Source organism: Dasypus novemcinctus, chromosome 8 (assembly GCF_030445035.2).
Source record: "Dasypus novemcinctus isolate mDasNov1 chromosome 8, mDasNov1.1.hap2, whole genome shotgun sequence".
NCBI lineage: Eukaryota > Metazoa > Chordata > Mammalia > Cingulata > Dasypodidae > Dasypus > Dasypus novemcinctus.
This window is the reverse complement of record NC_080680.1, coordinates 96,117,245-96,144,019: the sequence shown is the minus strand read 5'-3', so window position 1 is coordinate 96,144,019 and position 26,775 is coordinate 96,117,245. Positions and strand designations below refer to the sequence as shown.

The 26,775-nt window shown below is 37.3% G+C and overlaps 1 pseudogene; it reads left to right on the top strand.

Moving 5' to 3' along the window:
- Window positions 1–4,443: 4,443 nt before the first annotated feature.
- Window positions 4,444–26,114, top strand: LOC111764578 (olfactory receptor 1J4-like; annotated as a pseudogene).
- Window positions 26,115–26,775: the final 661 nt, after the last annotated feature.

The following is a 26,775-nucleotide window of genomic DNA, read 5'->3' as shown; positions in this document are numbered from 1 at the left end:
TATTGTCACACATTAATATTTGTATGTTTACTGTTTCATAAAAAGCACAGCTCTACTTGAGTTAAATTCCTTGCAATATCTTAATACATCATCTTTCAATCATTATTTTTCAACAGAGAATATCAGTAGGCAATTATGTCAAGTTATGGGGTCTTGCTTTCTTCTCAAAAATCCATTCTAACTACTATATAGCCTACTATTTTATCAAAAAATTGTCGTCTCTCTTGGAATCTAATTTATTCTTGAAATTAAAGAAAAACATACAAAAATATTTGTATGTTAAATACTTGCATTGTGATGGAGGTCAAGTGCAGGTTAATCATAAGCTGTATGATTCAGGCCTTACCCGTCCCAGGCCATTGTGTAGTCTACAGAGTGGCTGATTTCATTACTTGGATACTTCTGATACCAAAGATGACTAGGCCCTTACTTCCACTACTGCTATTTCCAAGTTGATATCATAATAGAAAGCATAGAGTATGATAGTCATCAGTGATACTTTCACCTATGATTCCCATGGCTCTATGGGCCATGATACTACACAAATTCCTGCATAAACCCCTCTCCTTGGAACACAGGAAATTCAACAATTAGCCCATGTAGGCCTCTCTCCTAACCATGTAGGCTTCTCAAACTATGTTGGCTTCTTCTCTAGTTACAGATGACTTTCTTTGGCATGCCTATTCCAGGCATTTAGGGAGAGAAAATGAGTTAACTTCATGATCTTTGTCTTGAAATGCAGGTAACCCTTGAGGTATATGAAACAAATCCAATGTTAGTGTAATAAGAGTCTGGGGGTGTTAGGGACTGGAGCAACATGGGAAAGGTTAAGAGAGTCTTAAGCAAGATCTATAAAATGTACTTTAGTGAGAGAAGCAGAAAGAATCTGAAGAAGCCATCCTAGCAGTGGAGTTGGTGATGGACCATTAATATAGTTTAAACAAAGTTGATGCCTGATGCCATATAACAGAATCCTATGAGATTCATTCTTTTGTGGGTATAGTATAGCTCTGGGTAGAGAGAAAGGTTGCCCTTCTGAGAAACTGATAAGTAAGTAAGCCATTACTTAAATGAGATCCTTTCCCAACCATTTAAAAATGTGGCTCTTCTGTACTCTCACTCTATTTCATCCAAGTTTTATTTACTATGTAACACTTATTATCACTTAACAAACTTTTCCAAACTTATTTCTTATTGTCTGCCTTAGAAGGAGAATATAGGTGTTGTATTTTATAAAACCAGAAAAAAAAAGTTTTTGCATGTATGATAACATATAAATATATTTATTCAAGAAGAATGAAGGAAAGAAGGAAGGTGGAAGTGAACTTAGTATTTAATACAATTTTTACCAAGTAGTATAAGCACTTGGTAAATATTATGTATAATCCCTGGGGATAAAAATATTAATCTTTAATACAGTTGGTATAAGGACCTTGATGAGGGGCGACCAGTGAGTAAGTGACAGAGCTCATACTGATCTCTGGTCAGTCCGCGTTTAATCCCTTTGAACTCAACCCCTTTATTTTAGCACCTTCTATTCAACCTGAGCCCCTGCCCTGCAGAACATCATAAGGGAGTACAGAGACCTACAGACTCTCAACCAGCAATGGAATTTGTGCTGTAGTGGAGGTTGTAGTCTATGGGGTGAAAGTCTATAGGGATGAGACCTTACTGTATGGGCCATTCTGTGAAGAATGGAGAGGCTGATTCTAATGCTGTAGTTTCTTCAAAGCCAAAGATATCCTTGGCCTTTTGCAAGAGAAGACAGTGGGAAACCAACAAGTCATTGACACTGGGGATCCCTTCCCTGTGACTTTTGTGGCTCAGCCTCTTTGGACCCTGCACAAAATCCATCTCAAGAGGAACTCAGGAAATTGTGCAATTATCCCTGCTGGCATCTTCTCCAATCAGAAGCTTGGAGTTGTTTTCCCTGAGTCTTAGTCCTATTGATATATGGGGACCTTCCTACCCATTGTTCTGGTGCTCGTAAACAGACACAAGAAATGCAAAAGATTCTTAGCCCAACTGTGGGGCACGTTTTGTTTAAGAACAAAAGATGAGGGCTGGTGGCACCTTGAGCACTAAGGATTGACACATACCAGGGCAAGGTGGAGAACCATCCTTTGGCCTAGATATACTTGTTTATATGACGACCAGAAGGATGTGTGTTCTTGTGTGCATGTGTGCTTGTGTTGCTTGTTAAATGTGTGTTTTTAGTGGGCAACTGACTCACACATTGTTTTCTCCTAGGAAATATTTAGATCTGCACTGTCCAATATGATCAACACTAGCATCAAGTGGCTATACAAATTAAAATTAATTAAAATTAAAGAAATTAAAAACTGGGTTCTCTGGTGACACTCTTCATTTTTGAAGTGCTCCATATTCACACGAGGCTCGAGGCTGCTGAAATGCACAATGCATCATCAAAAAGAACAATTGCATCATTGTTGACAGTCCTATTGGACAGTGCTGGCATAGACTATGGAGTTATGGATCTTTGGCCAATGCATGTGTATGTTCTTGTATATGCTTGTGTTGAGATGTGTGTACTGCTTCTTTTTATGTTATTTTGTGTTGTGTTCAACTGTATGTGCTTCTCAGTGTATTTAATGGAGTTTGCATGTGCATGTGATTTGTGAGTTGCCTGAGTGACACTGTGCTGTTTTTTAATTGTATGTAACAGAGTGTTTCATGTAACGGTTATATGTAAATTGGTCAGAAATCCATGTAAGCATCTATACGTTACAACTAGGATGAGTTTATGTCAAAGAGAAATGACAAACAGCTCCTTTGGTTTGTTTGGTTCTGTGACACTCTGTATCACTTTCAGACTTTCTTTACCTTGAATTCATGTACTAGAGAGGGGAGTAAATGTGTGGCATGACAACATGTTTGCGCCCTTCATCTCATGAAAGAGACTCATAGCCCAATTTTTCTCTTGTCTCACATCTAGACATAAACAGGCAGCTCCAAGGAAAGTCCTATTTATGCTAAGTTGGCAGCAATTTATCCATATGGTTTGAAGGCAACTGAATTTCTTCTGGACCCACAGCAAGTTCCTAATTGACGTTCAACTATTTCCATATTTCTGCTCTGGGAACTTGGTATATTTAATTCTAAAACCTAGGCTGGTTAATGTGATGACTGCAAATTGTGATATAACTTATCTGTCTTACAGCATCTGCAATAACTTGGTTTTCTCAGCTGGTAAATGGTCAAATTCTTAGGAACTATGGAGCACTGTAAGCTCTCAGGTAGCAATGGAATTTGTGCTCCAGTGCAGGTGTATGTATTCTGTATATGTGCTCAGGAATCAGCATTTGAAACCCTGGACATGGATGGAAAAAGAGAGGCAGTGCCAGATATTAAGAAAATTATATTCTGGCAAATCTATTACAAATACAGTAAGTCAAAGGTCATGAGTGTATTAATTCTCAGGTCCATGATCTGGTCTTCACAGTATCCTTGAATGAGGGAGAGACCAATGGTAAACACAGATTTTTGTTGAGCTCTTTGATCTTGATTAATGACTCCTCATATTTTTATCATCTTGCTTAGGCTAAGATTACAGGTGTGAAATATTATGTAATTGTATTTTAGAATATGCTGTAATTTCTGAAATGTGTTCTTGGTCACTCAAATGCTAAAATAATAAGAGATAACTTTTTTGTCTTTATTAATTTTTTTAATGTCACATTAAAAAATATGAGGTCCCCATATACCCCCCACCCCCCTCACCCCACTCCTCCCATAACAACAACCTCCTCCATTATAATGGGACGTTCATTGTGCTTGGTGAATACATCTCTGAGCACTGCTGCATCACATGGTCAATGGTCATATACATTTTGAGCACTTCTTTTCATACGGCATGTACTAAGCATACTACATGTAATAGCTCATTTAAATCTTCCAATAATGCTGCAAGTTGGTTGTTTCTGTATGTGTGTGTATGGGTATGTTAGTTTGTAAAAAACATAGAGATAGAGAAAGAGGGGCAGAGAGAGAGAGAAACAGTAAGTATTAGTTTAATTTCAAATCAATGGTAGTTGTGACAGCAAAAATCAGACACAAGCACACTAGCAGTCTGACTGAGGAGTCATGATATTAGTCAGTGTTATGAGAGGCTGTTCACTAGAAATTGAACTCCCCAAAGGAAAGGGCTTTCTCTTATCTTATTTATTACTCTCTCCTTAGTATGTACCAAACAGATTTACATGTTTAAAAAAAAAAGAATTGTCTCTGGCTCTCATGGAAGGATTTGATGCCTTTCTGTGACCACACAGGATGAGGCAACAATATGGATATGAAATGTCGTGAGATTTGTGTGCATATTAACATGGAGAGAAGTTTGAACCATACATTTCCAAGTTCTGCCTAGCATTTCCAAGTTCCTGACATTTACCATTTGCTTTATCCATGGCAGAGAAAAGAGCAGTCATGGGGTGGGAGAACCAGAGCAGCGTGTCGGAATTCCTCCTCCTGGGACTCCCTATCTGGCCAAAGCAGCAGGGCATGTTCTTCACCCTCTTCCTGGGCATGTACCTCACCACGGTGCTGGAGAACCTGGTCATCATCCTGCTCATCAGGCTTGACTCTCGCCTCCACATGCCCATGTGCTTCTTCCTCAGCCACTTGGCTCACTGATGTCTCCCTTTCATCAGTCACTGCTCCAGATGCTAATGAACATGTGGTCTCAGAACTGATCCATATCCTATCAAGGTGCATTTCACAGATGTATTTTTATTTAACTTTTGCTTGCATGGACAACTTCCTCACAGTGATGGCATATGACAGGTATGTGGCCATTTGTCACCCTCTACACTACACCACCATCAGGAGAGAGGAGCTGTGTGTCCTGCTGGTATCTGGCTCCTGGATTCTCTCCTGTGGAAGTGCCCTCTTGCATACCCTCCTCCTTACCTGATTGTCCTTCTGTGCTGACAACATCATCTCCTCTTTTTTCTGTAGTCTCTCTATCCTGCTCAAGTTGTCTTGCTCAAACACCTCTTTAAATGTGCTGGTTATTTTCACTGTAGCGACTGCACTTGTCATATTTCCATTGAGTGGCATCCTTATGTCCTATGGCTGTATTTGGTCCTCGATCCTGAGGGTCCCCTCAACCAAAGGTATCTGCAAGGTCTTGTCCACCTGTGGCTCTCACCTCTGTGTGGTGTCTATTCTATGAAACAATTATGGTCCTGTACTTTTCCCCCTCATTGAACAACTCCAATGGCAGAGAGATGATTGCCTCGTTGATACATACAGTGGTGACCCCTATGTTGAATGCTTTCATATGCAGCCTAAGAAACAGAGATATGAAATTGGCTCTGAGGATATTTTTCAGAAGCGATATCCTTTCCTTCAAGTGGAAATCTCCAAATCATGTTCTTATTTCACACACTGACACTATCAGCGATGGCTACTTGAAAAACGATGAGTTGGTCAGCCTTGTTTCAGCCTCATCCAATTCTCCTTTAACATGGGCAGTTAAGCTGTGGGACCTCATCTCTTTTACTTTACTTATACTTATACTGTCCTTTATTGTCTCATTGCCCTTAATATGACATTGACTGCAACACACACTCATCTTTGTGTGTTTCAAAGTACAAAACTTTTTGTTAGTCAAGTATGTAACTGATCGTTCTAAATAGGTTACACTTATCCTTATTTTCCTGAAGACCTATGAAATGCTTGCTAAGATTATGAAATACACTAGTCACTTCTCTTAACAGGAAATACAACAGGACTTTATGGTTCCTCCTTAAAGATAAAACCAGTTTTCTATCTGGAACTTTTATTTTAAGATTAGAAGTGTGAAATATGTTTGTACCTTAGTCTAAACTGTACCTTCTCATTCCCTGAGTTACTTACCTCACGCTGCAGATGGTAAGAATTCTCATATTGTAATGGTACCTCTCTTTATGTATAATGAAATGAGCAATTGGACCCTTAATTGGAGTCAGTGTAAGTCTATTTCACATGGTTTTTTAGTTTAAAATGCAACTCAGCAATAGGTACTATGGCGTTTTTTCCTTCACGGTTACCAAATTTATATAAACTTTATTTTTTTAATATAATTTTTTTTAGTTTTAAAGAAGCTTGTATTAGTCAGCCAAAGTGGTGCTGATGCAAAATACCAGAAATTGTTTGGGTTTTGTAAAGGGTATTTATTTGGGGTAGGAGCTTACAGATACCAGGCCATAAAGCATAAGTTACTTCTTTCACCAAAGTCTATTTTCACATGTTGGAGCGAGATAGCTGCCGACATCTGCAAGGTTTCAGGCTTCCTGACTTTCTCTGGGCTCAGCTCTTTTGTGTTCTCCACAAGGTCAGCTGAACGCTATGAGGCTTTCTAGGCTTTGCCTCTTTCCACAAGGTCAAATGTAGACTATTAGGCGAATGACTCTGTCTCTATCCCTGGGGCTCCAGCTTCAGCATCAAATTCCAACATCAAAACTCCAACATTAAAAGCCTTCCAACTCTGTCCTTTGCCATGCCTTTTATCTGTGAGTCCCCACCCACCAAGGGTGGTGCCTCAATGCCCTACTGACACAAGAAGTTTACCTCATTACTTAATCAAGTAAACCTCTGAATCCAATATAATTTAATATTCCCAGAGGAAAAGATCAGTTTATAAACATCATCCAATATTTCTGTTTGGAATTCATCAATAATATGAAAATTGCTACAAAGCTTTAGATTACGTAAATGTTACATAAAAAATATAAGGGATTCCCATATGTCCCAGTTCCTTCTCCTCATACACTTTCTCATATATAACACCCTTTGTGTGGTACATTTGTTACAATTGATGAGCCCATATTGAATCATTGCTACCAACCAAGGACTGCAGTTTCCACTATAGACTTTTTAATGATCACTTAGAGTTTCTAGCTGTTGAAGTAAATAGGGTAGAAATCAAACTCTTGCTACCAATCATGGACTAAAGCTTACATTGTAGACATTTTAAAAAATATATAGTTTTTATTGACGTATATCATTCAAACATGAACATGCCTAAGCAAAGTATAGAGTAAAGATTGTGAACTTACAAAATAAACTTACATAACATCAGACAGGGGTCTCATACAGCACCCCTCCACCAACACTTTGCATTGTTGTGAAACATTTGTTACAAACTATGCAAGAGCATCATCAATATATTACTACCAACTATAGTCCTTATCTTACATTTGGTGAATTTCTCCCCAAACCCACATTATTAAAAAAAATATATATATATATATATATGTTACAGATGTTGAGAACTTGCAAAACAATCATACAGATGTGTAGATTTCCCATACAACACCACACCTTGGTGGAATATTTGTTACAGATTATGAGATAATATCATCAGATTATTACCCCCAATCATGGTCCATAGCATACATTTGGCACACTTTGTCCATACACCTGCATTATCAACACAGTACAGCTTTGGCATTGATGAAAGAATATTACAGTATTGCTGTTAACCAGTCTATAGGTCATACCAATTATAGTTTTCCCATGCTTCTCCACATCCCCATCACCCTGCAATAGTGATGTACATCTGCTCTAGCTCACAGGAGGACTTCCTTGTATTTGTACCCTTAACCATTATTCTCAGCCATCTCTGGGTTCACCATGTTAGTCAGTCCCTAGATTATTCTTTAGCTTTCTTTCTATTGATATTTACTTCCCCAGACTACCATTTCAGTCACAATCTCATTTATAAACCAGTTGCTACTCACTATAATGTGTTACCATCAACTCTATCCATTTCCACACTTTTACTGTCAAGTTAATTAAAACTGCTACATACATTATGCATCAGTAGTTCTTCCCTACCTTCCTCTTATCTCCTAATAACCTATTCTCTAGGTTTTAATTCCGTGTGTTTATTATTCATACTTAGTTCATATTAATGAGACTGTGCAATATTTGTCCTTTTGTGTCTGGCTTACTTTGTTTAGTATAATGTCTTCAAGATGCATCCATGTTATCACATGTGCCCCAATTTCATTTCTTCTTATTGCAGCATAGTATTCTATTTTATGTATATACCACATTTTGTTTATCCATTCATTGGTGGATGGACATTTGCGTTGATTCCATCTTTTGGCAATTGTGAAAAACACGACCATGAATATCAGTGTGCAGATGTCTGTTTGTTTCATAGTTTTTAATTCTTCTGGATATATTCCTAGTAGAGGAATTGCTGGATCATATGGCAGTTCTATATTTAGCTTCCTGAGGAACCACCAAACTCTTCCACAGAGTCTGCACCATTTTACACTCCCATCAACAGTGAAGGAGTGTTCCTATTTCTCCACATCCTCTCCAGCACTTATTGTTGTCTGTTTGTTTTTTTTAAAATAATGGCCATTCTATGTGGTGTTAGATGATATCTCATTGTTGTTTTAATTTGCATTTCCCTAATAGCTAGTGATATGGAACATTTTTTTCATGTGCTTTTTGGCCATTTGTATTTCCTCTTTGGAAAAATGCCTATTTAAATCTTTTGCCCATTTTTTGATTGGGTTGCTTGCTCTTTTATTGTTGAGTTGTATGATCTCTTTATATAGAATGGAAATCAAGCCCTTATCAGATAAGTGGTTTCCAAATATTTTCCCCCATCGACTGGGCTGCCTTTTCACCTTCTTGATGAAGTCCTTTGAATCACAAAAGTTTTTAAGTTTGAGGAGGTCCCATTTATCCATTTTTTCTTTCATTGCTCATGCTTTTGGTTAAGGTTTAAGAAGCCACCACCTACCACTAGGTCTTGAAGATGTTAGCCTACATTTCCTTCTAGGAACTTTATTGTACTTCTTTTTATATTTAGGTTTTTGATACATTTTGAGTTAATTTTTGTATAAAGTGTGATATAGGGGTCTTCTTTTTTTCTTTTGGCTATGGATATCCAGTTCTCCCAACACCATTTGTTGAATAAACTGTTCTGTGCCAACTGGGTGGGCTTGACAGCTTTGGCAAAAATCATTTGGCCATAGATATAAGGATCTGAACCACCAATTCAGTTCCACTGGTCTGTGTGTCTGTCTTTATGCCATTAACATGCTGTTTTACCTCTGTACTAGGTAATATGATTTAAAGTCTGAAAGTGAGAGTCCTCCAAGTTCAATTTTTCTTTTTAAGATGTTTCTAGATATTCAGGGCCTCTTACCTTTCCAGATAAATTTGATAATTGTGTTTTCCATTTGCTAAAAAAATGCTGGTGAAATTTTTATTGGGATTGCTTTGAATCTGTATGTCAATTTGGGTAGAATTGACATCTTAATGATATTTAGTCTTCCAATCCATGACCATGGAATGTTCTTCCAATTATTTAGGTCTTTTTAAATTTCTTTTAGCAATGCATTATAGTTTTCTGAATGCAATTGCTTTGCATTCTTGGTTAAGTTTATTCCTAAATATTTGATTCTTTTAGTTGCTATCGTAAGTGGAATTTTTTTCCTGACTTTCTCCTCAGATTGAGCATTATTAGTGTACAGAAACACCACTGATTTTTGCATGTTGATCTTGTATCCTGACACTCTACTGAAATCAGTTATTAGCTCTAGCTACTTTTTGTTGTAGATTTTTCTGGACTTTCTAGATATACAATCATATCATCTGTGAATAGTGAAAGTTTTCCATTTTTCTTTTCCAATTTGGATGCCTTTTATTTCTTTTTCTTGCCTGATTGTTCTAGCTAGTACCTCTATCACTATATTGAACAACAGTGATGACAGTGGGCATCCTTGTCTTGTCCCTGATCTCAACAGGAAAGCTTTTAGTCTTTCATCATGGAGTACAATGTTAGCTGTGGGTTTTTCATATATGGCTTTTATCATGTTGAGAAAGTTTCCTTCAATTCTTATTTTTTGTAGTATTTTTAATAAGAAAGGATGATATATTTTGTCAAATGCCTTTTCTGCATCAATTAATAAGACCATGTGATTTTTCTTCTTTGATTTATTAATGTGGTGTATTATGCTGATTGATTTTCTTGTGTTGAACCAGCCTTGCATGCCTGGTATAAAATCCACTTGGTCATGATGGATAATTCTTTTAATGTGTTGTTGGATTTGATTAGCAAGCATTTTATTAAGGATTTTTGCATCTGTGTTCATTACAGAAATGGGTCTGCAATTTTCTTTTTTTTTTTGTAATATCTTTATCTGGCTTTGGAATTAGGGTGATATTGGCTTCATAGAATGAAGTTCAGTTTTTTGGAAATGCTTGAGAAAGATTGGTATTAAATCTTCTTTGAATACTTGGTAGAACTCACCTCTGAAACCATTTGGTCCTGGGATTTTCATTTTGGGGAGCTGTTGATGATTGTTTCAGTCTCTTTACTTGTGATTGGTTTGTTGAAGTCTTCTCTTTCTTCTAGCCTCAGTGTCGGTTGTTTGTACATTACTAGGAACTTTTCCATTTCATCTGCATTGTCTAGGTTTTTAGCATAAAGTTGTTCATAGTTTCCTCTTATGATATCTCTTATTTCTGTGGGGGCAATAGTAATGTTCCCCTTTTCAGTTTTTCATTTCATTTATTTGTATCTTCTCTCTTTTTTACTTAGTCAGTCTAGCTAAGGGTTTGTTGATTTTGTTATCTTCTCAAAAAACCAGCTTTTGGTCTTGTTAATTCTCTCTATTGTTTTTTTGTTCTCAATTTCATTTATTTCTGTTCTGACCTTTGTTACTTCATTCCTTATACTTGCTTTGGGATTAGTTTGGTCTTCTTTTTCTAGTCCCTTCAGTTGTGTAGTTAGGTCATTGATTTTAGCTCTTTCTTCTTTTTTAATGTAAGCATTGAGGGATATAAATTTTCCTCTCAACACTGCTTTTGCAGCATCCCATAGGTTCTGATATGTTGTATTCTCATTGTCATTCATCTCGAGATATTTATTGATTTCTCTTGAAATTTCTTCTTTGACCCACTGATTATTTTGAGAGTGTGCTGTTTAATCTCCATATATATGTGAATTTTCCCCCTTTTTTTTTGCCACTTGTTGATTTCAAACTTTTTTCCATTATGATCAGAGATAGTGCTTTGTATAATTTCAATTTTGTTGAACTTATTGAGACCTTCTTTGTGACCCAACATATGGTCTATCCTGGAGAATCATATCATCCATGAGCACTTGAAAAGAATGTATATCCTGCTGTTTTGGGGTGCAATGTTCTGTATATGTCTTTTAGGTTTAGTCCATTTATCATATTATTCAAGCTCTCTGTTACTTTATTGATCATCTGCCCTGATGTTCTTTCCAATGCTAAGAATGGCTTATTGAAGTCTCCAACTATTATTGCAGAGATGTCCATTTCTCTCTTCAGTTTTGACAGTGTTTGCCTCATGTACTTTGGGGCATCCTGGTTAGGTGTATATATTATTTCTTCCTGGTGAATCATCCCTTTTATTAATATGTAATGTCCTTCCTTTTCTCTAATAACAGTTTTGCTTTTAAAGTCTATATGATCTGATATAAGTATAGCTACCCCAGCTTTTTTTTTTTTTTTTTGGTTACTGCATGCATAGAATATCTTTTTTCAACCTATCACATTCAATTTATTGGTATCCTTGGGTCTAAGGTGAGTCTTTCATAGACAACATAAATTGCTTATATTTTCTTATCCTTTCTGTCAGTCTGTGTCTTTTATTGGGAAGCTTAATCCATTAATATTCACTGTTATTACTTTAAAGGCAGTTCTTATTTCATCCTTTTTGATCTTTGTGTTTTATCTGTCATTTTATTTTTGACATTTTTAGTTACTGTTACTGATACAGTTGTCATTTCTAGACTCTCTTCCTGGCCTCTCTCTCCTGTCTTTTCTTTTCAGGCTATAACACTCTCTTTAGTATTTCCTGCAAAGCTTGTCTTTTTGTTATAAACTCTCTCAGTTTCTGTTTATCTGCAAATATTCTAATCTCACCCTCATTTTAAAAAGATTATCTTGCTGGGTATAAAATTCTTGGCAGGCAGTTTTTCTCCTGCAGCATCTTAAATATATCATACCACTGCCTTCTTGCCTCCATGGTTTCTGTTGAAATCGGCACTTAATCTTATTTGGTATCCCTTACATGTTATGCATTGCTTTTCTCTTGCTGCTTTCAGAATTCTCCCTTTGCATTTGGCATTTGACATTTTGATGAATATGTGTCTCAGAGTTGGTCTAATCAGATTTTTTTGGATGAGAGTATATTGTGCTTCTGGGACATGGATATCTGTGTCCTTCAATAGGGTTGGGAAATTTTCTACCATTATTTCTTCAAATATTCCTTCTGCCCCTTTTCCCTTCTCTTCTCCTTCTGGAACACCCATGACACATATGTTTCCAAATCTTTTGCTGTCATTTAGTTCCCTGAGACCTTGCTCAATTTTGTGCATTCTTTTCTTCATCTGTTCTTTTGTATGTTCACTTTCAGAGGCCATATCTTCAAGCACCCCAATCCTTTCTTCTTCCTCTTCAAATCTGCTATTATATGATTCCAATATGTTTTTAATTTCATTTATTGCACCTTTCATTCCCATCAGATCTGATATTTCTCTATGTATGCTTTCAAATTCTTCTTTGTGCTCATCCAAAGTCTTCTTAATATCTTTAATCTCTTTAGCTATCTCATTGAATTTATTAAGGAGATTTGTTTGAACTCCTACGATTAGTTGTCTCAACTCCTTTATGTCATCTGGAGGCTTATCTTGTTCCTTTAACTGGGCCATAGCTTCCTGTTTCTTGGTGTGGATTATAATTTTTTCTTGGACCCTTGGCACCTGGTTTACTAGAATATTATGCTGGGTGCAGTTTTTTTCTTTAGCTTAGTGCTTTTGCCCTTTTTCCCTTGTTGATTGTGCAGTAGGAACCAAGGATGTAGTTGGTGCTTTAAGTTGTGGAGGTTCAAGCTGCCCTCATTGCTCCAGGGACCAGTGAAGCTTCTGTCAACTTTCTCCTTTCCCAGGAGTAGGGATAGAGACACAGCTTTGTGGAATAATCCAAGTCACACAGGCCTAGACTCCAATTACCCAGAGAGAATGATAAGGCTTCAAGTCCCTTTCTCCTCTGTCTGGGGTGGGGATGGACCTGCAGGTGTGGGCAGCAATCTATGCAGTGCAGGTATTTAGTCAGTGCCAGCCAAATGTACCTGTAGTTACTTGGATAGGCTGATGCACGGCCTGCTAGCCTCCTCCCTGCCAGAAGTGGGATGATGCCTAGGCTGGGGCTGCAGGCTGATCTAGGTGAAAGAAAGCCGTTCCTACCCATCATTATGATTTTTGGTCTGCCCGGCTTCCCCTCAGGCTGGGGGTGGACTCAAAATGGCGACCACCATCCTCTTTCTGACCTGGACAAGTTCAAACTTTAGCTGTTCTTAGGGTTATACTCTAGCCAGCTGAATCCACCAGTCAGTAGCGGACATTGCCAGCCAATTGTCTCTTCCTCCCCTGTTTTTGTGAAATGGAGCTTCCAATTCTCATCACAGAACAGCTCCTGGGGCTGCTTGTGCCGCCAGAATAGGTTAATCACTGGCCTCCGCGGCTTGGCTGGTAATTTCCCAGAGAGGCTGGTGCAGGTGCCTGCAGCTTCCTCCCTACTGGGGGTGGCACTGGGGCCTAGGCTAGAGCTGCAATCTGACTTGGATAGAAAGAAGTTGGTCCTCACCAGTACTTTGATTTTCAGTCTGTCCCGCTTCCCCTCATGCCAGTTGTGGAGTTAAGATAGTGGCTCAGGGCCTGTTTCTGACTTGGACAGGCTCAAACTTAGCTGTTCTCAGGATTATACTTCAGCCTGCTGAATTTAGTCATCAGTAGCTGAAGTTGGTGCCCAACTATCTCTTCCTCCCCCATTTTTGGGAAGTGGAACTTTCAATTCCAACCGCGTAGCAGCTCCTGAGGTGACTTGTGCCTCCAGTGCAGGATGGGCAGTAGCCTCCGCGGCATGGAGCACTCTGCTTATGGATCTTCTCTGCAGATGCGCAGTCTCCTCCTTCCATTCCTTCAAGGATGTTGCAGGATGCTCTTCTGGCCTCCTGAAACCCCAAACAGGTGCTTCACCTGGCTCCAGAGAACTCTGGGTATTTACTAAATGCCTTGTAGCAGGAGCTGACTCTAAGGGCACCTTACTCTGCCACCATCTTGCTAGTTCTCTGTGCAGTCCCTTTTTCATATGTGCAATCTATTTTTCTTCCTCTTAAATATTTGCAGTGTTAGTGAATTTCTTTTGCAAATAGATATTGGAAGTTATGTTGAAAGGCCTCAAAGTCTTTGTAGATTCTGTTCCTGCTGCCTTTAGCCTGATAGGATGCCTGAAAATAAGAGGCCACATGCAGAGGAATTAGGATGCCTCAGAAGGTATCAGCCACCCCATGGACCACCTGGTAGGTGATTGCAGATGCATGAGACCTCCTGTGTAGATCAGCTGAGTCAAGCCCAAGCCCAAAAGGCCAACTCACAATATTGTTATATAAATAAATGCTTTTGGTTTAAGTAAAAATTTTAGAAGGTTTCATATGAAGAAAATGCAGTGTTTGCAGTTGTCTCAGTTACACTCCAAACTGTCCTTTTAAGTAGTGCCTTCTTTTTTGGTCACTGCTTAGATTTTCTTCCCTGCCTACTTTTTAAAATCAACAGAATTCAAAACCTGCAGTTTCTCAGAAACTCCATGTTCATCTTCATAACCAAATGCCCTATCTTTATGTATATACATTATTCCTCCATTCTCATTTACCCCTCAGTGTCTGGCATTGCATGTAACGCTCAGTTTTGTCAAGTGTGAGAACAACATTCCTAATTGTGTTAAGGAACTGCTTAGTTGTTGGAAGAGATATGAATGACTTGCTATGATACCAAAATACATACATAGGATTTTTGAAGGAATATGCTACATCAGAAATATATGTCACTTTATTAAAAAGAGAAAACATTCAGAATAAGATTAGAGGTACAAATTATAATGCATTTTGTGTAATTACAGCTTTTTACTGCTTAAGTTATCATTACCATATTGAAAGGATAAGAATTCTCAAACATGATATCATACTTTTATTGATTAACAAAAACATTCCTTTGCATCCTTACAATTAAGTTGAAACTTCTAGTTTCAAGATTTGGTCAATATTATTTTAGGTAAATACCATGAAATGTGTATATTGAAATTTAGTGATGAATTATACTATATATATTTTATATAAGTTGGATAGCAATTAGAATTTTGGTTTCCCCATCATTTTGTCTTTCATTTCCTATGGTTATAGAAAGTAAATATACTTCCAAGTATTTAGGGTAATAAAGTTCAGTATCTTACCTATGTAATGTATTTTCTAATTAATATATTATGTCTATTAATATGAAAAAATATAAACTTATTTCAAAGATTTTAGCTTTATTGCCCTTATATTTGTTTGTGCCCATGTGAAGTACCCATCAATGGTGCACAGAACAGTGAATCCCATTACTAAATCCCCAAACTAATGTAAAATGTCCTTTTTCTCTATGTGAGACTTTACAGGGACAGCATAAATCAGCCAGCTTCATTGTAGACTGGAAATGAGTTACCTTATACTTCCAACATATTGGGAGTAAATTACCTTTGACTTCCAACTAATACAAAGTCAAATATGTATCTATCATTTATTCTTTGAAAATTATTTCCCATGTCCAGAATATTTCTAGAAATGCACAAATTTGGAAAAAAAAATTTGCTTTGTAGAGCTTTTATTTAGATGGAAGAAAATAATAACAAGCACAATAAATCACTAAATTTCATGATGGTAGCTTGTATAAAAAGCAGCAGAATTAATTCACTCAATGCGATGTCACAAGGTTTTATCCCTGTTGTTTCAAGTACTAGAAAGTCATTCCTTTTTGTCTCCAAATAATATGCTCTTGGATGAATATGCCACATTTTGTTTATCCATTTATCTGATGGACAATTGTATTGCTTCCATTTTTGGCAATTATGAATAATACTGTTGTGAACATTATTGTACAGGTTTCATGTTGAGTGAAGGTAGAATCATACTTGTAGGAAATACTCATACTAAATAAATATCCAGAGAGGAAACAAAGTAGATTACAATTAACTAGTGGTTGGATGGAGTGGTAGATTAAATTATGTCCCCAAAGAAAATTACAAGCTCTTAAACTCAATCTGCATTCTATGGGTATGTACCCATTCGTAAATGGGACCCTATGAAGATATATTTTCAGTTATGGTGTGGCTCATTTGTGGAAAGTATTTTCTAAATTCTTAGATAAGTGTTGCCAAACTGAATCTGGGTGGGCATTAATCTGAATGCCTAATAAGAAAAGAAATTCAGATATCAAAATCAGACAAGACACAATTCATGTGAGATTGCCATGGGACAGGAGACAGAGATACAAGGCCAGAGTCCCCAAGGATTTTGACCACCTGTTGGCAGAATGCAAGGATTTCAAGGAGAAGGCAAGGACTTGGTGATGCCTTGATTTTGGATATCTTACCTCCACACTGTGAGACACTAGTTTCCTGTAGTTAACCACCCCATTTTGGGTGTTTGTCAGAGCAGCCCTGGCAAACTAAGGCAGGGGCAAGAGAAATGGAGAGTTATCACTTAATTGTACAGAATTTCTGCAGATGAGTGATGGAAAAATTGAGGCAATGTATGTGGATGTTAATAACACAATAGAGTGAATATCATTAGTATCAAAGAATTGCATACTTGAAAGTATATAAAATGGGATATTTTGTGTTGCATATACATAATTACAAAAAAGGTAGGAAATAAGGGCTCGGATGTAACTTGAGCAATTAAATACCCACCTCCCATACAAGAGGTCCTGTGTTTGGTTCCCAGTGTCTTTTGAAAAAACAAAAACAATAAGTAAAACAAATAATAAATCCAATTCAGGAAGCTGATGGGGATCAGTAGTTGAGTACTGGCTTCCCACACATGAGGTCCCAGGTTCAATTTTCGGCCCCTGGTAACTCAATTAATGCATAAATAAATAAATGTTAAAAACATAAAAAATTTCTTAAAAATTGAAAACCAACTTGAGTGAAGACATCAGGAATGAGGGAACAAGTTGAAATTTAAGTTCTACAATGAAAACTGGTTTCATCACAAAGGTAATATTTGACGGAAGAATCAAGATATCAGGGTAGTGAACCGAGAGGATATTTGTGGGTAAATATTACAGCGAGTGGAAGTAATTGCAAATCTGCTGAGATGAGTGAATGCCAGCTATACTCCAGGAAATGAAAGTAGGATAGAGTGGCTGGGCAGGAATGAGGAGGTACAAAAGCAGTTGGAGTTAATTTTAGAGCTAAAGGAGAGCAGATCTTATAAGACTTGGAATTTAATTATTCCTGTGAATTTTTTGCGAAGTGCTTGAAAATTTTCCGCAAATGAACAACATGATTCAGCTTTGAAAATTATTATCCTGGCTGCTGTGTTGAGAATAGACAATAGGGAAAAGGTATGTGTGAAAGAAGTGAGAATATCTGAGAAGCTATTACAAAAGAAATTAAAGTATTTCAGTCTATGCTGGTAACAGTGGAGGTTGCAATGTAGTTGGAAGTCAGAACTAACAAGACTTGCTGAAAAACTGAGAGAACTGTAAAAGAAAGATAAAAGTCAAGGACTACTCCTACTTTTCATTTAAATAACAAAGCTGTGCTGAGCTATAATGTTTACATGAGTGAAACCGAAGGTAAACGCGTAAGCAGCAGAAAGCAATCAATATGTAAATACTAGCAAAATATAAGTAATATTTAATGAAGGTTTAATAAATGCCAGGAAATCTAAATATGTGATGTGTTTCACCTCATTTAATCCTTTAACTGTATCAAGAGGTGGGTTTACCATCATTCCCCTGATATTCTCGTGTGGTTAACGATGCACTCATTTCTTATCTCAACTGGAAGTGCCAAGGAAAAGACACTGTCAGACATTACAGAGGTATTCTGCGCAGATGATCTCTTTGGAATTCTTGGAGAATCCATCACTTTCCCTAATGCCCTAGGTGACCTGTTTCAGGGACATTATCAAGTGTGCTGTGGCCAATTTGATAACTTCTGGTGAATCAGTTTACCGAGAATGTCTCCAGTTTTTCTTTCCTTTTCCATCTGTATGAATACTATTTTTTCCCCTCTTTTAAGAATAGTAGCCTATTGTTTATTAATTCTAATATATGATAATATAGTAAACTTTAAAAGGAAACAAAGTGTATCTGATTTTTTAAAAATTTAGATTCACTTTGAAATCTCTTAGCCATAGAAACTCATTTACATTTAGTATTTTCCCCTTTTGGTCTAGGTCTTTCTCCAAATGCATAATTAATTGGCACTTGGTATTAACCCCTTGGTGCCAGGGATGCTCATACCTGGGTATGAGCCATATACCACCTTGTGGGAAAGGCAGTGGATTTATATGCTGAGTTCAGTTTAGAGAGAAGTCACACTTAAGCAAGAAGGAGGTCCTCTAGAAGTCATTCTTGGGCAATATATTTTACTAGGCCAAGTTCCGATTTCACAAAAACAAGTTTCATAGGAACAAGCCTCAATATCAAGGGCCTGGGGCATTGGTCCACCCTCTTTTGCTAGACAGGTACTCCAGAGAGTCTTGCTACTCTATGAGAGAATGGAGCAGGACTCACCTGGATGGGAATTCAATATTCTGTCTGTTATTCTATAGGTCTCCATCCACTGAGACAATACCTCATGACCGCATGAACACACTTAAGCTCCACATATGCATGTCCAAGTCCACCCAACCCACATGCACATCTTTTTATTGCTGAATAATAATACAGTGTGTGCAATCATGGCCTTAGGAATTCCCCCATTTAGAGGAATCAGAGTGGCCCCTTCTACTTCCTCCTAAAATAGACTGCCCCCATCTCCAGTATGCACTATTGTATGACTTAAAGCAGGTAATACTTTGTACCAGGTTTGTCTGACCTATTTGTTTATAACAATGCTTAAGCTATCCTCAAATGATTCTGTCTGCAGGGTAGGGTAAGAAGAAAAGTATTCTAATTCTGTATTTTGTGCTGCAACACAATAGTTGACACCAACATACAGGTAACCTACAATGCACATGGGGTTTACTTAGTGCCTCCAGAACAAGGCCAAGAACACACAAAGGGAGTTCGGACCAAGTCCATTGCTCTGGGGTAAGAGTAGGTTAGGTCCAGCAAATGTGTCAGTAGCTCTTCATTCTTACTTTTTAAAATAGTTTTTATTTTTTAAAAAGATACTTAGATTACATAAAACGTTACACACAAAAATATAATGGATTCCCATATGCCCTACTCCCCACACCTCTCACCCTTTCCCACATTAACAACTTCTTTCATTAATGTGGTACATTCACAGCAGTTGATGAACACATTTGAATCATTGCCACTAATCATGGATTATAGTTTACATTATAGTTTACATTCTCTCCCATTCAATTGTGTAGATTATGGCCATATACATAATGACCTGTCACTCGTGACAATTCCAAGTCCCAAAAATGCCCCCGTATTATACCTCTTTTTCCATCTCCCTGCCTTCAGCACCTGTAGTGGCCACTGTCTCCACATCAGTGATATTATTTCTTTCATTGCTAGTGCTGGAGTTGGAAGGAGTAAGTCCAAGAAACTTGAATCTTTGGGCTGTCCATGTGCCAGCAGGATTGCAACACCTGCTCTCCAGTTCATTGTATTCACCTAGGACATACCTATTTTTTTAAAGTCTAATTTCCTTGATTTTGTACTTAGCTAGTTACTGCAAACCTTTAACTCTTTTCTGGAGTTTTGAAGAAGATTAAACTGCCATTTTTGCTTCTTGTTCAGAAATGTTATGGGGAGATGGATCCCTGGAGCACCCTATGCTGCCGTAATGTTCAAAAGCCTGTTTAGTCTTTGAAACCATTTACAGTGAAGGAAACATTTTGTTTATACAACATCTTTGAAACCCAATGCTTTTAATTGTACCTTAAAACTAATAGTCATGCTCCTTTTGCAGAATATCTTAAACCCTTATTTATCTACCTAATTTTTTATTAAAAATTATCTACTGTCACTAAGTCCCAGACAACCAAGGAAACCCTAGGGGTTTCACGCATAGGAAGAGGTATAAGACTAATATTATGAATAATATTTCTTATTGAGCTATCAGGAACTTTCTCTTGATTTACTGCACTCCATCCAAGGTGCTACACATCCACCACCTTATCAATAAAATCGGATAATTAGTACCTATCTACTGCCATAGAGATACATTTTTATCTCACAGTATAAAAGAATAAGAACAAAAAAGTAAAAGAATGGAGAAAAATATACCATGCTAACCCTAATCAATAAATCTGAATTGTGTACAGGAATATCAGACAAATTAATTTCATTGCAAAATATTTGCAGGGATAAGGAAAACCATGTCAAAATGACAAAGGTATCATATTTCCTCTTAATAACAAATCTTCAAAATACTTGTAGCTGGGCATTTTTGGTGCAATGGAATTTTTTGAATGATATTGCAATGATGGATACAAACCATTATACATTTTGTCCAAACCTATAAAATTGTGTGGTACAAAGTGTAAATCATAATGTAACTATAGACCATAGTTAGTAGCAATGTTTCAATATGTATTCATTAATTTTAACAAATGTACCACGCTAATGAGAGATATTATTGTTAATGGGGGAAAGTGTGAGAGGTGGAGGTGGTGGTATATATAGGAATCTCATATTTTTTATGTAGCATTTATGTAATCTAAAACATCTTTAAAAATAAAGGAAAAAAATTACAAAAATTTCTTAGCACTGCAAGGAGAAGTAGACATATCTGAAATTATTCAAGTATTTCAAGACAACACTTTCAATTCAAGGTATTGAATTCAATTTATTGAATAAATAAAACATGAGTAAGAATTTAGAAAGCTTAAGTCATACCTTTTAGTTTGCCTTTTAAACCTAAACAATAGAAAACTATCCTCTCATACTTTTGGAGTCTAAAAGTCCGAAAGTAAGGTGTTGACAGAATTATACTTTTTGAACACTGTCCTGTATTGGTGGTGGCCTGCTGGAAATCCATAACTCAGTCTCTGACACTGTCGCATGACCTTCTGTTCCTCCTCCACTGAGCACAATTTCTCGCTATTATATTAAGGACTCCTGATTCAGGTTGGCCTCACCTTAACTACTGACATCCTCAAAAATCTTATTTATAAAAGAGTTCAAATCCACAGGACCAGGGGTTAGGTCTTGAATATGTCTTTCAATTCAAAACAGTTTGTCCTCCTAAAAGCATGTTGTTATCACATTAAAAAACTCACACCTTACCAATTACCCAGAAGCCTTAAGTCATGTCAGTAACAACCCTTTGCTCAAAATCTCATCTAAATCATTCATGAATATGATGAAGCTTAAATCAATATTTCCTTCTAAGTGTGGACCTATGAAACCTAGAAAACAATTTATCTGCTTCCGAGCTACAATAGTGCACCAACATAGGATATATGTTCTCATTACAGAAGGGAGATTTGGAAGGAAAAAATGTGTCCCAAATAGTAGGATAAATTGTATATATGATCAATCTGGAGGTTGGGGGCTTATGATTAGATAAATTGGGGAAGAGAGAACCATGTGAAGGATCCTATAAAAAAAGACAGTATTTGTTGAGTCAGAAAGGAGCATAGCCAGCAGTACAGCTGTTTTCAATTCCAATAAATGTGTAACAGAAGGTGGACTAAAATTGGATTGGTGGATCTTTGGAAATCAAAAGCACATAATGTGTTGATCTTCTTGGAAAACTTAGGCCTTTTTCAGGGATGATATAAGTTGTTATTCAGTTCTGAAGATTTTAATAACGAATTCATTTAGCATTTAATGCTGGTATTTTTATACATATATGTGCATGTACATAATTAAATTTTTTGGCAGATTCAAAGATGTGACAATTTTATTGTGCATTTCTTATTGCGTACTTTAGTATACATTATTTCACTTAATTTTAATTATAACTTGATAGATGATAGTATTATTAGATGTGCACGGTACAGCTAATGAAACAAATCTGAGAGAAGTACCTTTCATGTTCAGGGCTAACAATCAATGGCAGGCGTTGTCCAGACCCAGTTCCATATTTCTCTGACCCAGTGGATTGACTCTATCAAAGCCAGAGTTGCCTGAGCCACTCCTGCTTTTAGTCAGAACTCTATGAATACAGAAAGAAGTTGTGGGCGTCCCTCAGAACAGGGACAACCTCCCTCGAGGCTCTACTAGTCCAGTCTCTCCAGTCTTTGTCCAGGCTCCTCCCCAAGGTCTGATGGGAAATGGGAGGCAGTTAACTTAGTAGATTATTTCCTTGATCCACTTCTGAGTTCTCTCCAGTTGGTAAAAATGTATCCTCCTTTTTTTACTCTGGACTTAAGGTCATACAATGAAAGCTCTAGAAGTCTTGGGCTCAGAGACTTTCACTTAATTTTTTGTCCCTGGTGCCATTAACAGAAGTGGAGAACTCAGGAAAGTGGATCAGAAGGTGCTTGAGCTCACCAAAGACTGGCAAAGGTAAGAGTGAGCTGTGTGTGTGAATACTCATGTATATGACATGTACCTCACTTGTATACTGATTCCAGATGATTTTTCAAATCTGTTTTACAATATTTTACAACTTTTCAATTCTTATTTTACTTACATTCTTTATTTTATCTTATTCTATTTTATAACTTTTCAAATTATGCACAGTCTCATTTAGAATTAGTAAAAATTTACTGTTATTATCATTTCATAATTTACTATGTAAGTTACCATTTAGCATTCTCAGAGTGCCTCTTTATAGAATTGTTTGTGCTACTAATTTATTTTGAAGGAACTTGCCTGGTTTCCTGGAAATAAAGTAGTACAGTGACTCACACTAAAAGTATGGCATTAATCTCTATTAATTCTCTGTTTGCTTGACACAGAATGTCAGAGTGGAGAAATAAGATGACTTTGAGCTAGAGCTTGGATTTAAGGGAGACTCTAGTGTTCTTTCTGGATGTCAGGGGCTGGTTTCAGACTCTCACACTTGATGAGTCCCTACTGTTAGTCCAGACAGTGCTAGTCTCTGAGTGCTGGGGAGAGAAAAGGAATAAAGTGCACAACCTCTCTCTTAGAGGTGATTATAACGTCTTAGGTCATGGGAAAGAAGTGTGTGCCAAATAGTAGGATAGACTGCATATATGATTTAATCTGGATATTGGGGGCTGAGGGTTGGGTAAAGTAGGGAGAGAGAACCATGAGAAGGATCCTATAAAAATGGCCATTGTCATAGAGAGTCTTGTCAAGGGTCCAGTTACTGTATGTTCCAGTAAAATGTGTAAAACAAAAATGAAATAAAATTGAATTGGTGAATTTACTCTGAATCACATAATGTGTTTCTCTTCACAGGCAACTTAGGTCTTAGGGATGGCATTGGTTGTTACTAAGTTTGAAGATTTTAGTAACGAATTTAGTCTTTAATTCAATATCATTATTTACATATGTATATATGCACATGTATGAGTTATATTTTTGTAAAATACAAAAAATAATTATAGTCAAAATTAATTTTATTGTGTACTTATGTGCTTTAGCATGTATTACCTCATTTAATTTTTTATTTGTTTACTTTTAATTATATATATCAAAACACTGACTACTCAATGTTTTGCCTCATTAATTTTAATTTCAACATCATTGATTTCAATACTTTACACTGTACAGGTAATGAAACAAGGTTGAGAGTTTCCTTTCTTCCTAGGGCCAACAATTAATGATGGCATTGTGCAGACCTCACTCCAGGATTCTGGACCAGAACCTATTCCAGTCTGGTCTGACCTAGTGCATTGGCTACATCAAAGTCAGAGGTGACTGAGCTATTGCTGCTTTTAGTCAGAACTCTGTGCAGACAGAGAAATTGTCTCTGGGCACTACTAGTCTGGTCTCCCCTATCCAGGCTCCTTCCCAAGGTCTAATGGGAAATTGGAGACAATTAACCAACTTGATTTTCTCCTTGGCCAAGAATTTTTCTGAATCGTCTCCAGTTGATAAAATGGTAATCTGCTATTATTCAGTCTGGACTCAAGTTAATACACAGAGACCTCTAGAGGCCTTGGGCTCACAGTCTTTCACTAAATCTGTTATTCCTGGTGTCCTTAAGAGTAAGAGACTCAAGGAGGTGGGTTAGAAGGTGCTTGAGCTCATCAAAGACTGGCGAAAATCAGAGTGAGCTGCAATTTTTCAGTGAGCAAAGTGTATCTGTGTGATTATAAATTTGCCTGTATACGTCTGTTGTTTCTATGTGTTTTATATGCATATGTAACATATTTTCCTTTACAGTTCAGTCTCTGCATGTGGTGTGTGCATATGTGTGATGGTGTGTTATGGTATGTGTACTATGCACCTGACTCAGCTCATTTTTTTCCCCTATTGACCAAGAACATACAGCTACAAATAGGCCCCAATTAAGAAAGTGCATGACTTGTGTGCATGATTGGAGTCTCTTAATGAATGTCATTGATCCCAAATATTTGCTCCCTTCTTTCTCAATATTTTTAGCTTTTTCACCATTGAACTCACAACTTAGCTAAGTAAATAAGTATAGAACTGAGAGGAAGACTGATTTGCTCATTAAGTGGTGCTTAGTTTTCTAAATTTTTCTATAACCAGAATAAGAGTGAAGGCTTGAAATACCTACTCAGTTTTGAGGGTATGTGAGATCTTCCTTTTGCTTATGAGATTTATTTGCCCGTGTGTGAGACATTTGTGTTTGCTGATTGCGTTTGTGTGTTTGTCATCCATTTTATTTGTGGGTAGTATTGTGTGACTGTCTGTGAGTGAGTGTGGCCCAAGTACCTCACACATGACTACTTCACCTGTCCTGTAGCGTCTGTGGGCTTGAAGGCCTCACTCTTAAATGGGAGTGTATGTGTGACCAATTGTGTTATTTGCTTCTTGCCTAATTGTGAAGAGGCATGTATGTGCAATTGGTATATTTCTTATATGACTTGGGTATGATTCATGAGGAATTCCTTATGTGTGTCTAGAAACAGAGTATGAATTATAAATAAGTGTTATTCAAGTGTTTTGGTTGTTTTATATTTGTCTTGTGATTGTCCCAGTATTTGTGTTTTTACATGGTTGTGCTGTTTCTTGTGTGCTGTGTTTTCAATCTTTGTGTGCATTAATGAGTCACAGATTTTCTGTGTGGTTACAGGTGCTTTGAATTCCCAAACCAGCAACTTCAGTGTGTGCACGTGCATTGTGTGTGTATGTGTGTAAGTAATTCATACATGTGTTTCTTAATAAAAAATATTTCTTAATGTCTCTTTCAATAGAGACCGTATTTCCTCTGAAGGCCGATAGGTTCTTATGCATTTGTACCAGTGGACAGGGATCATCTTCTCAGTGTCTGCCCTAAGTCAAGCTTGGGTCTAGTCTTCTTCCAGACCTTGTAAGTTTGATAACCTTAGGGAGTGACTTTAGCTATCTTAGATTCAGTTTCTTCACTAGTAAATGAGGGAAAACTTTCCTACTTCAGGATGCCTTTATGAGGATTAAATGAGGAAATGAATGCAAATTACTCAGTACAGAGTCTGGCATACAGACACAGAGACCTTGCATTTCTTATTTTCTATTCAGTGTTTAACTTATTATCTGGATAAGGCTGTCAATCCATTAATATTGGTTGAATAAGAAAAAAATGTCTTCTGCTTTCCATGGAAGTAAATTTTGTTGCTTATTGTGATGTTCTAGTGCATCATTGGAGAGAAAATGTGAGAAATTTGTGATTTGTGAATCAACAGTGTGAGAAATAAAAGTGTATCTAAAAAGTGATAACTTTATACTAAAAAAGACATAACTATAATGTTATGGGCATATTCCCTATTTTACATCCTTTAAATTTCCCACTTTTCTACTTCCCAAGAAAGAAAAGTGCAGCCTGAAGTGGGAGAACCAGAGCAGCGTGTCTGAATTCCTCCTCCTGGGACTTCCCATTCGGCCCGAGCAGCAGGGCGTGTTCTTCGCCCTCTTCCTGGGCATGTTCCTCACCATGGTGCTGGGGAACCTGCTCATCATCCTGCTCATCAGGCTGGACTCTCGCCTCCACACCCCCATGTACTACTTCCTCAGCACTTGACCCTCAATGATGCTTTTCTTAACTGTCACTGTCCCAAAGATGTCCATGGACATTCAGACTAAACACAAATCAATCCTGTATGCAGAGTGCATATCCCAGATGAATTTTTACATAATGTTTGCTAGTGCTGACTGTTTTCTTCTTTCAGTGATGACATATGACAGGTAATTGGCCATCTGTCACCCACTGCACTACACCACCATCATGAGGGAGGAGTTGCGTGTCCTGTTGGTGTCTGGGTGCTGGATCCTCTCTTGTGTCCATGCCCTGCTTTTGGCTCAACAGTCCTTCTGTGATGACAATACTATCCCCCACTTCTTCTGTGCTCTATCAGCACTCCTGTTTAGACGCCTCGCTCAATGATCTAATCATCTCTACTGAGGCAGGAGTGATTTTCTTCTATCAGTGAGTGCTACTTTGGGCTCTTATATCTTCATTAGGACCACGATTTTCAGGATCCCTTCCACCAAGATGATCTGTAAAGCCTGTGGTTCCCACCTCTCTGTGGTGTTTCCGTACTATGGAACTCTTGCCAATGTTCACTTCTTTCCTTTATCAAACAATTCCAAAATTGAGGGTATCATTGCTTCATTATTGTACACAGTGGTGATTCCCATGCTGAATACTTTTAGCTAAGCCTGAGGAATAGAGACATCATATC